At 40.4% G+C, this 12215-nt stretch overlaps 1 protein-coding gene and 1 long non-coding RNA gene across 4 annotated transcripts in view; one reads left to right on the top strand and one right to left on the bottom strand.

Annotated features, from left to right (window-relative positions):
• The window catches only part of LOC106092030 (3-hydroxy-3-methylglutaryl-coenzyme A reductase), a 216812-nt gene that overhangs the window by 160940 nt on the left and 43657 nt on the right, over positions 1–12215 (top strand). The gene's annotated exons all lie outside the window — the stretch shown is intronic.
• Positions 1–12215, bottom strand: part of LOC131994874 (uncharacterized) — a 72868-nt gene that overhangs the window by 750 nt on the left and 59903 nt on the right. The window lies entirely within an intron of this gene.

A 12215-nucleotide genomic window follows, 5' to 3' on the forward strand; every position in this document is an offset into this window, starting at 1 on the left:
CAATTTTCGAGTTCAGATGCGTTACTCATGATGAGGTTTTGACGAGTTTGCATAGGTTAAATCGAATGCCATTGGACCTGCCGGTATTGAACCAAGGTTCATGCGGATACTTCTCCATCGTCTGCTGCCTCTTTTTACATATATTTTTTACACTATCTTGACTTCTTGTATATATCCCATATCTTGGAAACATGCTAAACTATCCCCGTTCTTAAATCTAATACGGAATTCCGACCGATAGCGATATTGTCACACCTTTCTAAGGTTTTCGAAAAGATAATACACAACCAGATTTCGGAATATCTCGATCGTTCATCATTATTGACGGCTATGCAGTCGGGCTTCCTCGCAGGTCATAGCTGTGCTAGCACCCTAATCGAAGTGACCGAGTCAATTCGGAGGGAAATCGATGACAACAAGGTTTATTTTCTTATCCTACTCGACCTTACCAAAACTTTCGACACCATAGAAGCTGAATATGTGTTTAAAACTTCGCCTCTTTTTAAATTTTACTGAGACATCGACCAGGGTTATAGAGTCTTTTTTGTCTAACCGTTCCCAATCGGTTTACTTTTCTTCTTCATGTATGCGAATGATCTTCCTCACCAATTGGTCCATAATCGGGTACTCATGTATGCTGATGATGTGCAAATTTACCTAAGCGGCTAAGAGAAGGACGTTAAGTTGGACAGATCATGTATATGTGGTTGTTGGGAAAACTTTTATCTGTTATATACGTGTTATGATAAGAACGCAACGTGTTTCGCAATTATCAAATTCCTTTTAAGGAATGTGTTTCCACTTGCTATTGTATATGAGATGCCTAGTACTTTTGCACAAGATTATTTATAAACAGGAGTAGGAGTTGAGACGGCTGCATCTGCCGGATCGTAATTGAGGCAGAACTACTCTGGTTTGCCGGGGGGAATCAATTTCTTTAGGAGCAATGGGAGACGGTCGTTCTCCAAGGACCACATTCACCCAGTAGCTATTCACCCCGTCTGTTACCGTGTCTGCATGCTCTAGAGATTCTCTCTTGTTGTGCTGAACCTCTCGCTCTATATATATATAAATAGATCCACCTTATTACAGATCTGAATATTATTCCGCTGCGTTTAACATAGCTGTCGAGACTAAATAGCGCAGCATAACTTGCCCCTAACCGGCCACTTATTTTGTACGTGGTCAACAAGGTTTATTTTTCAGCACCCCAACAACTGGCGGCAAGTGACTTGAGGATCTTGTTTCTATTTTTGACCTTATCGTAGATTGCAGCGGCATGTGAAAAGATATTGTAAGAGCTGTCAAATTTTACACCAACTATTTTTTAACACTTGATGGTCGGAATGCTCACTCCATCGGCCACCATATGTATGTGATGAACAATGGCTGAAGATTCGTTGGTCGATCTCTTGCAGCGAAATAAGCGGGAAAATCCTTGAGGTCGATGTTTAACCTATCGCAGATGACAACAATGGGTGGGGGCCATAATCGTACAAACCGTACAGTCTGCATATGAAATGATCTCTATGTCCACTGGATTGCGTGTGTAATAGAGTATAGTTAGAGTTAAACATGCCGGAGATCTCACACCGCCATGGGGAACTCCCTCTTTCACTCTTTGGTGTTTCAATTTTTTATCTCTAGCTTCCACAAAATGGCGACCCAGAGTTTCAGGCTTAGCTGGAGGGACGTGTTGACGATATCCTCAAATAGTTTGGTATAGCTGACCGTGTCGAATGCTTTCCATAGTTCACTGCCACGTCTGTACGGATGCCGCCACGAATGACATTCGTAACTTCGTTCACGGCAAATTGCGATGGCTGTCCATCGGCTCGGCCGTGTTACTCTTGAAATGCTCAATAAATTGGGGGTTGAACAACCTGGCGCATCTCTACAGGTCAATCACAATTATGTTGCTAAAATTTACTGTGGTCCTTTCATTCCTTCTTCCGTGGTATGAGAATGACTTAACAGCAGACCACAGCTTGCCTAAACCGGCTCCTAAGTCATATTGCTCCAAGTGTTCCAGCCACAAATTTCCCTTAGGTTCGTAGACAATCCTGTTTATTATACCCACCACCATTGGAGGGAGGTGTACTAATCTAGTCATTCCGTTCGTAATACCTTGAAATATTGATCTGCGACCCCATAAAGTATATATATTCTGGATCCTCTCGACACTCTCATTCGATCTAGCCATGTCCGTCGGTCCATCCGTGTGTCGAAATCACGTAACGTTCGAACGCGTAAAGCAACACGCTCGAAATTTTCCAATATTAATGTAGGTCGTTGGGGATTGTAAATGAGCCATATAGGTTCAGATTTGGATATAGCTCCCATAGAAACCGATCTTCCTAAGGGACTTACTGGCATTCGATAAGAGGTCGATGAGTACTTTGACAGGGGTCCTAACCCGACACTGTGCCATAGGCCGCATGGCGGCGCGCATGGGGTTACCGCACAATGACTTCTCTAGGAGTTGCCACGATGAGGATAAGGAGGAGACTATTGAGCACTTGCTGTGTTCCTGTCCGGGTCTGCAGAGACATAGGCTCTCCTTTCAGGTGAGTCGTTTCTTCTGTGATCTGGATAATCTTGCAAACGTACTTTCTGGTATGTCTCCTGTGGTTTGTTGAGGGAACAGAATGGTTCCAATGGGGGCTGCCAAAATCTCCGGCTTAGGTAGATCCGTGCTTGCGTAGGGACGGGCGGTTCTTCACCCACCGCTCGAGTTCTCCATTACTCCTGTCTTTTTCTTTAATTCGTGTATAACCTCTAGTACGAGGTCTCACATTTTCTTTCTCTTCCCTTTCTCTCCCTAGGGTACCACATTGGGCCAAACTGACTTCCGAGTGAACTCAACCCATTTAACCTAACCTATCCTAGCATCAAAAAAGAAATTCTGAGTCTGGATTCCATGCTAATTACAAAATTGCTAATGATTTTCCATACCACGCCCCTAAGTTGTTTCATGTCTTGTACTGCGTCCCCATCTAAGTGACGGTGTGTGTCCCGTTATGATACTGAAAGCTATACTGACCTTCTTCTTCCTTCCTTTCAGTAATAGCCTCGTCCCTTCATGATACGGATCTCCCCATAGGATTTTTGCCGTTCTGCCGACCATTTCGCTATTCCACAGCGTTACATTGTTTGTGTTTGTCGCCCACGCCCTTAACTCGGACTGCGTTGACCCGAAAGCCTTCGGGTTAACCAAGATTATTGACGGCAGTCCTCTGGCCTTCACCGCCAAATTGTCTTCCTTTTATGTCCCCTTACTCCATTATGGCCCGGTATCCAAACGATGCGGATTTTGCCATCCCCAGATAAGGCGTTAACCTCCTTCAAACACTGAAGACCGTCCTGGTTGTTGTTGCCCTTATGGCAATTTTACTGTCCGTAAAGATGTTCACACTCGTTGTCCTCGCGTTAGCACCACACCACATCAGGCATTTCGTGATCGCCCGGATCTCCGCCTGTAGGACCCTAATTATGGTCAGGCAGTCTAAAACAGATCTCATTTGTGAAGTATTTTGTCATGTAAAAACTTTTTCCCATTGAGGAGCCGCACTACGGCACACCGTTCGAACTCGCCTGTAAAAAAGAGGCCCCTTATCATTGCGCTTAAACTTGAATCGAACAGCACTCATTGATATGTCCGAATTTTGCCCCTGTTGCTTAATGGAATGTTCATGAACAAATTTGCATTTGCAGAGGTTAGCATATCCGTCTATGACGCTTAACGCCTGGGTTCGAATTCGGGCGAGACCATCAGAAAAAATGTTCAGCGGTGGTCTTTCCCTTAATGCTGGCAACATTTGTGAGGTACTATGCCATGTCAAACTTCTCTCAAAAGAGCTGTCACACTACGGCACACAGTTCGAACTCGGCTATAAAAGGAGGCCCCTTATCATTCGGAAGTAGATTACGAAAATGGCCAGGAAGAAGGAAAAGGCTTTTTAGCTTGTTGATATTGGAAGGTGGCGGGAAAAAAATCAAAAGTTGACCGATAGGGACAATATGGGTATCAAATAAAAGGTATTGGGGAGTAGAATACGAATATCGTATTAAAAAATGGGATGAATTATGCGAGGGGTCTTCCAACCCCAAAAACTCCCCCAAACAAATATATTGGACGTAAATATCAACTCTCATTGATATGTGAGTCGTTTAATGGAATGTTAATGAACAAATTTGCATATGCATATGTCTTTCTCTCTGTATTTGGTGTCTGATTTTAGCATATTTAGTTTTTCTCCTTTGAAGAGAAATAAAACACATATAACATTTGTCTTACATTAATGTGTATTTTTTCTCTGTGTATTTCCTTAATATCTCCCACCAATGTATAGCCACTTAATATTTTCTTGGTTTATTTATGAGCTGCTAAACGAAATCACTAACCAATATGTTCTTCTGCTTATCTCTCACACAAGGGACGTTACGTTGTCTCTCTTTCTGCTTGGTCTTAACCGCCGCCACCGCTGCCGACGCCGTAGTCATTTGTCAACGCTGATTTCTTGTAAGAGACATAAATAATATTTATTGTTGTATGTGTTCATGTTTATTGGTCCCCAAATGTGTGAGCATAGCCAGTATGTGTAACTATGAGAGTATGTGGCCATTGAATGTGTGAGTATGAGAATGTGGCCATTCATATTTTACAGCCCATTGGTATAGTTGTTGTCGTCGTTGACATCTTTAATCCTTTGCCACATTCACGCTATGGAGTAAATCTCTCACATAACTCTTGAAATGTTATCTTGTGTGGGGGACTTTCTAAGTAAAAGAGCATAGAGAAAGAAATGTTTATTATTCAAAAAAAAAAGAGAAAGTAAAACTAGTGCTCTTAAAAACGAGATGCCGACATATTTGAAGACTAATGTATGGATATAAAAAAAAACAATTTTGGGGTGCTATTTATATTAGAAATATGAATTGTTGTAGCATTTAAGTCCAAATATTTTGAGATATTATTTATTATATTGATTTTATATCTATAAATTAAATTTCACTTGTGCCATATTTGTGTTGAATACTATATACACTTAAGTTTTGCTTATTTGTGGGTTATATATTTGTGTATTGTGTGACTGTGTTTTACCTTTGCCTTCCTCGGTGTTTGGGTCGATGACTAATCCTTGCCAGCAGAGCGACCCTGCTTACCATCTCAGTTTATATATTTGCTGATTTTTCTGGATCTCTCCATATGAAAGTGTTGGAAAATAAACATTTTTATAATATATTCCACTTCTGAAACATCCTCTTCTTCTTCTTCTTCCATTTCCTCCCCTTCTTCATCATTGCTTTATATAACAAAAACAATTGCAAATTGTTTATGCATGGATTTTTGTTGTGTTTTTTTTTTTTCATTTCAAATTTACGATTTGTTTATACCCGGCAAACGGACAATACAGGAGCGAAAATAAAGAAATCAAAAGATCTTGAACCATTTCTGTGCTGTATATCCAGCAACACCCCACCAAAAAAAAAAAAAATGTTATAAAAGAAACACCAACCAAAGTGTTTGCGTTATAACCACTCGTATATGTTGTATATTTAGCACGAATTCCCAAACTCTTGCATTTATTCAAAAATCATTCTCCGAAATTTAATTACAAAAAACACTCTCAAAGGCCATAAAGAAATCAAAGTTTTTCAGTAAATAAAAATGAAACTTTATTTACTTCCATCGGAGATTGGTAATGGTGGTCCATTCACCAATGGGGGCGGGGAATGAAAAACAATTGTCGGTCACTGGTACGCCATATTTGTGTCTATCCCCAACAAGTTTATGCCGTTTTTTATTATCGTGAGCAACTTATTGGAAGGGTTGGAAATTACATTACAATTGTCGATAGACCATTTTTCATTTTTTTAATGTTCTGTTTTGTTTTGAAGTGAATTTATGCGATGCATTTTGAAGCATAATTATAAAGGCACGGATGCATAATATTTTTTCTGTTTCCTAGATTTTATTCTCTTATATGTAAAGGGTTATTCTATAGGAACTCTATAAGGTTAGGTTTAAGTGACAGTCTGCCATCAGACTCAATTAGAGGTATCGGGAGAAAAGGAGAGAGAGAGAGGAGAAAGGTATATTACGCAGAAAGAAAAAAGAAATGGAAAGGCGTGAGTGTAAGCGAATTGAGATGTACAGGAGTCAGAATGAAGTCTGGAAATTTTACCAAAGTATTAAACATCAAATCGATGGCTTTGGTACAGGCATATGCTCCTGCAGAGACAAAGAAGGAAATCTGGTAACCGACACAGATAACATGCTGCGGATATGGAAAGAACATTTTACCCAACTGCTAGTGTTCGACGTTGGCGGCGAAGAGGATACCGCAGAACCAATCAATGATGATGGTATAGAATGTTTACCTCCTAGTCAGAATGAGGTCCAAGTAGCAGTTACCCGACTAAAGAACAACAAGGCAGCAGGAGCCGACGGTTTACCCGCTGAACTATTTAAGACCGAAGGCGAACACGCTGATAAGGCCTATGCATAAACTTATCTGTGCAATCTGGCTAGAAGAACGCATACCCGATGATTGGAACCTCAGCATACTATGTCCCGTACACAAGAAAGGAGACAAGACGGAATGTGCTACAGAGGAATAAGTCTTCTCCCCATCGCATAGAAGATACTCTCGAACGTACTGTGTGAAAGATTAAAACCTTAAGTCAATGAGATAATTGGGCCCTATCAATGCGGCTTTATACCTGGTAAATCCACCCTGGACCAGATATTCACACTGCGCCAAATCCTGGAAAAGACCCGAGAAGGACAAACAAGGAGACAGCCTATCGTGTAATCTCTTTAATATTCTCCTGGAGAAGATTATACGAGATGCAGATGTGGCACACTAATCCGATAAACTTTCTTACGGTAAAGTTGATGCCTAGAAACTCCAACTCCTTCATGGTTGACGTCGGTTTTACATTATCGAAAGCACCTTCAATGTCAAGAAATGCTACCGTGCTAAATGCTAAGATATATTGTCATTACGACGATTGGCTTAAATATCTTCTCAGACAGCCAGACGGCGATTAAATTCGTGGAGAAAATATTTCTGAACACAAAAACCGCCCTCGACTGTCACAGATCTCTCAACGAGATGGCTGATCCGTTCAAAATTCACCTGTTCTGGGCGCCAGGCCACAGAGATATTCCAGGGAGTTGTAAAGCGGACGAGCTTGCGAGACTAGGAACTACCCTACACATTCTAGGGATACTGGAATCTGTGGGTATACCTCTAGCGATGTGTAAGCAAAGTTTTCAGGACCAGGCCCGAAGCACAACGAATGATAGATGGTCACAAAGTGGGAGCTGTGAGCATTCCAAAACTATGTGGCCTAATCTAGACTTGAAGAGGTATGCTTTGCTGTCATTGGCCAGAACAGACGTCTCAGTCATTGTGTCCGCCATGACAGTTCACTGTCTAATCGGAAAACATGCTGACAGACTGAAGGTTGACAGTAACGACTTTTGCAGAAGCTGTGAGGACATCGAAGAAGAAGAGACTGTAGAACAACTTGTCTGATTTAGCGGATGTGAACATTCGCAAGTTATTGGGCTTTTTTAAGCGATCTGGATGGTTCAAGGGTAGAAACTAGAAGGCATCTTCCTTCTTCTGTTCTTGTGGTATCACAATGGACGAAAACGTCTAAGTGAGTCTGATGGCAGATTTCCACTTAAACCTAACCTAACCTATAGTCCGATTTAAACCATAAATGAATTGAATGTTGAAGACCATAGTAGAAGTCATTGGGTAATAGTTCAGTCATTTCATTGGGATAAGAATTGCGCCTTGTAGGGACTCTAGAAGCATAATCGGGAGATCGGTTTATAGGGCAGCTGTATCAGGCTATAGATCAAGTAAGACCATATTGGACACGTATGTTGAAGGTTATGGGAGAAGCCATTATACAAAATTGCAGACAAATCGGATGAGAATTGCGCCCTCTAGTAGCTCAAGAAATCAAGATCCCAGATCGGTTTATATGGCAGCTATATCAGGTTATGGACTGATTTAAACCATACTTAGCACAGTTATTTAAAGTCATAACAAAACACTTGGTGGAAAATTTCAGCCAAATCGGATAAAAATTTCAATCGGCTAGCTTTACGCGTTCGACCGCTATCGTGCTTTCGCCAGACGCGGATGAACATGGCTACATTTCCTCAGAATGGTTTTAGTTAGTTCAAATATTTCATAATTTAATAAAAATTAAGAAATGTTTCTGAAAAGTGCATTGAACTTTGGATACCCACCACCTCTTTCATCACAATCCGGTGAAATTGGAAAACTTATGCACTCAAATTCGGCACGGACATATATGGCAGCTATATCTAAATCTGGACCGATCTAAGCCAAATTAAAGAAGAATGTCGAAGGGCCTAACACAACTCACTGTCCCGAATTTCAGCGACATCGGACAATAAATGCGCCTATTATGGGCCCAAAACCTTAAATCAAGAGATCGGTCTATATGGCAGCTATATCCAAATCTGGACCGATCTGGGCCAAATTAAAAAAAAAGATTTCGAGTGGCCTTACAAAATTCACTGTCCCAAATTTTAGCGAAATCGGATAATAAATGTGGCTTTTATGGGCCTAAGACACTAAATCGGCAGATCGGTCTATATGACAGCTATATCCAAATCTGGACCGATCTTAGCCTAATTAAAAAAAAGATGTCGAGTGGACTAATTTTAGCAAAATCGGATAATAAATGTGGCTTTTATGGGCCTAAGACCCTAAATCGGCGGATCGGTCTATATGGCAACTATATCCAAATCTAGACCGATCTAGGCCAAATTGAAGAAGGATGTCGAAGGGCCTAACACAACTCACTGTCCCAAATTTCAGCAAAATCGGGTAATAAATGTAGCTTTTATGGGCCTAAGACCCTAAATCGGCGGATCGGTCTATATGGGGTCTATACCCAGATATAGTCCGATATGGCCCATCTTCGAACTAAGCCTGCTTATGGACAAAAAAAAAAAAAAAGAATCTGTGTAAAGCTTCAGCTCAATATCTCTTTTTGTATAGACTGTAGCGTGATTTCAACAGACAGACGGACGGACATGGCTAGATCGTCTTAGATTTTTACGGTGATCAAGAATATATATACTTTATAGAGTCGGAAATGGATATTTCGATGTGTTGCAAACGGAATGAGAAAATGAATAGACCCCCAGCCTTCGGTGGTGGGTATAAAAAGCCTGTATGTAGTTTTCTTAACAATAATCTTTTGAAAAAAATCCCTAAAATCGTGTTTACCTGAAAATTTTCACACATTGTTGCAAAATATGCAATTTTGATGAGCTAGTTCTAATTGACTATAATCATTTTGAATTAGCTTTAGTTGGTTCAAATATTTGATTTTATAATTCTATAAAAATGAGGAAATTCTTCTGAAAAGTTCATATTATTCAAATTGTTGCCTAAAAATAGGCAACATTTATACCTAAGTTTGTGATCTCCCTATTCTCTATTATTTTTCCTCTATCATTCATTCTTAGGATTGGGTGAATTTTCCAACAATATCACTATAATCATTCTCTATAAATATTTTATGATGAATGTTCTCGGTCTTCAAGTGTTTCAATCAACACTGTTGTCCCAATGAAAAAAAAAAAATAAAAATCATAAAAAATTACATTTTCTTTCTTAAATCTATTAAAAATATACACCTCATAGCCATAGACAAGAACATCAAAAATGGTGAAAAGACGTGACTGAAATACACAAATGCCAAATAATTTGAATGCAGATGACTAAACTGTAGACCAGTCAGTCAGTCAGTCTGTCAGCCAGCCATTCATTAATTCCAAAGGGGAAGAATCATGGCCTATAAAGTAAATCCCCGCATGAATGATTGTTGGGGTTGGTTGTTTGACTGTGCTTAGACAAACAACTTCATCTGTTGCAGACACCATAAATCTTGCTATGGTAAATGCCTTCACTGCTCAAATAGTACTTGACTTAATTTCCATTGTAAATCATAGACTGGGCCAGCCATCATCTTAGTGTCGTAGTGGCTGTTTCATTGCTACACTTGCATGGACTCCAATGATCTATGGGATATTGGACACCACTTTGAATTCCAATGTAAACCATAAACGAATAAGCTCCCTCTGCACCATCGCCATCTCGATATATCGTTTTGACGTTTTCAAGTACTCCAACATAATGAATAACAAATAAATAAAAAAAGAGGGGAACATATTTGAATTCCTAATACGATCGTTCGATCGGTTGTAGAAAAATTTAAAGTGTGTAGTTGTGTTAAAATTATATTTGAGATACATTTGCAAGATCACCTAGATTGAAAAAAAAACTGCCCTTTAAGATAAAGAGTTCGGGCATCTGCAGATGTAGACATAAACACAGCAAGTGCTCGAACGCGCGGTAAGAGAAAGTCTATTAAAAAATATGCCATGTAAGAACGGGTAGAGATATCTCTTTGAAATTTGGAATGGTTAGAGCTGAGGTTATTGAAATATCTCTATTTGTATTTTTCTTAGAACTTTTTCAAAACATTTGGAAATCGGACCACAATCGAAGATTTGGCAACCCCAACAAATTTTCGAAATACCGGGTTGGACAACTATAGGGGTCTGCCAAAAGGCGACCGGACAACCTAAGGCTTTGAAATTGCATACGATTTCGCTAACACCTCTGTGGAATGTCTCATCCTCATCAAAATATCTCCTACAGTAGTTGATGTTGTGATGTGTCCTTTTTTTACATCTGCTGATTTATGTTGAATATCCAGATTCAGGAACTCTGACTAAAGTGGGGTGTGTCCAACGAGATTTGGTTTTGAGTCGAGTAGGTCTGGCTAGGCAGCTAAACAAGAGATGTTTGTCATGCGGTCCCAGTTCATTATCGTGACACACATTCTGCACGTTGGCATAAATCCTAGCTTTGTAGGAGTTAAGACGGCTGCATTTGCCGGATCGTAATGGAGGCAGAACAATTCGGTTAAAAAATAAAGCTTTTATGGGCTTCAGACCCTTTATCGGGAGATCGGTCTATACGGCAGCTATATCTAAATATAGTCTGATTTGATCCATATTTATGTCAGATGTCCGGAGGCATAAAATAACCCACTGTTTCAAATTTCAGATAAATCGGGTAATAAATAGAGCTCTTATGGGCTTTAGATTCTTTATCGGCAGATCGGTCTATATGGCAGCTATATCTTAATATAGTTCAATCTGAACCATATATGGGTCCTATGTTGGAAGGCGTAAAACTACTCACTGTTTCAAATTTCAGCGAAATCGGCTAAAAAATAAAGCTTTTATGGGCTTCAGATCCGATCCATATTTAGGCCAGATGTCCCACTATTTCAAATTCAACAAAATCGTGTAATAAATAAAGCCTTTATGAGCTTTAGACCCTTAACCGGCATATCACTCTAAATGACAGCTATATCTAAATACAGTCCGATCTGAACTCCTCCAATCTCTGACACCCAGTTTGGAGATGTCTTTCTCCACTTGGTCTCTCTACGGAGTTTTGGGTTTCCCCCTTTGCGTATTTCAAAAGACTTCTTAGCTGGAGTTTTGTCATTCATTCTGACGATATGAGCAACGTAAACGTTGTTTTTTAATGCGTTTAACTATGCTATCGACATCATCTAGTTCGTTGGTCATACGATGAAGAATATCTCTCAATCAACAGAGAATGGTCCATATATTTTACGAAGGATCCTGCTCTCAAACACTCCAAGTACTACCGCCTCATCTTCTTTCGCAAGTACCCATGCTTCGGAGCCTTACAATAGCACGGGCAGTGTAAACATGGGATAGCTATAAGCACCATACAGAATGGAACATTGAGGTCCGATCTGTGTGGTGTACATTACTGTCACAAGATGCTTAGCTGCGAGCTATTGGGCGAGCCACAGGTTGCGAATAGTGGAATGCTCCATACGGAGTAGCTGCAACGGCAGTCGGGGACAATCAGCGGTATCGAGTGGAGAGTCTCAGTGAGAGGCCGGCCGGCACCGGCTCTTGCACAAATTCTGAGTGCCTTTGATGTGATATGACAAGGCCGGTTATCGGCGTCTTTGAATAACCAATGTCCACTCTGTTCCCGCGGCAATCGGTCCTTTGGACCGAAACGAGCTTGCTCACCTAAAGGAGCTTGACAAGGATCGCCACCTCCACATGAAAAATGTATCTACAACAACAA

This window comes from Stomoxys calcitrans, chromosome 2, assembly GCF_963082655.1.
Source record: "Stomoxys calcitrans chromosome 2, idStoCalc2.1, whole genome shotgun sequence".
Lineage (NCBI taxonomy): Eukaryota > Metazoa > Arthropoda > Insecta > Diptera > Muscidae > Stomoxys > Stomoxys calcitrans.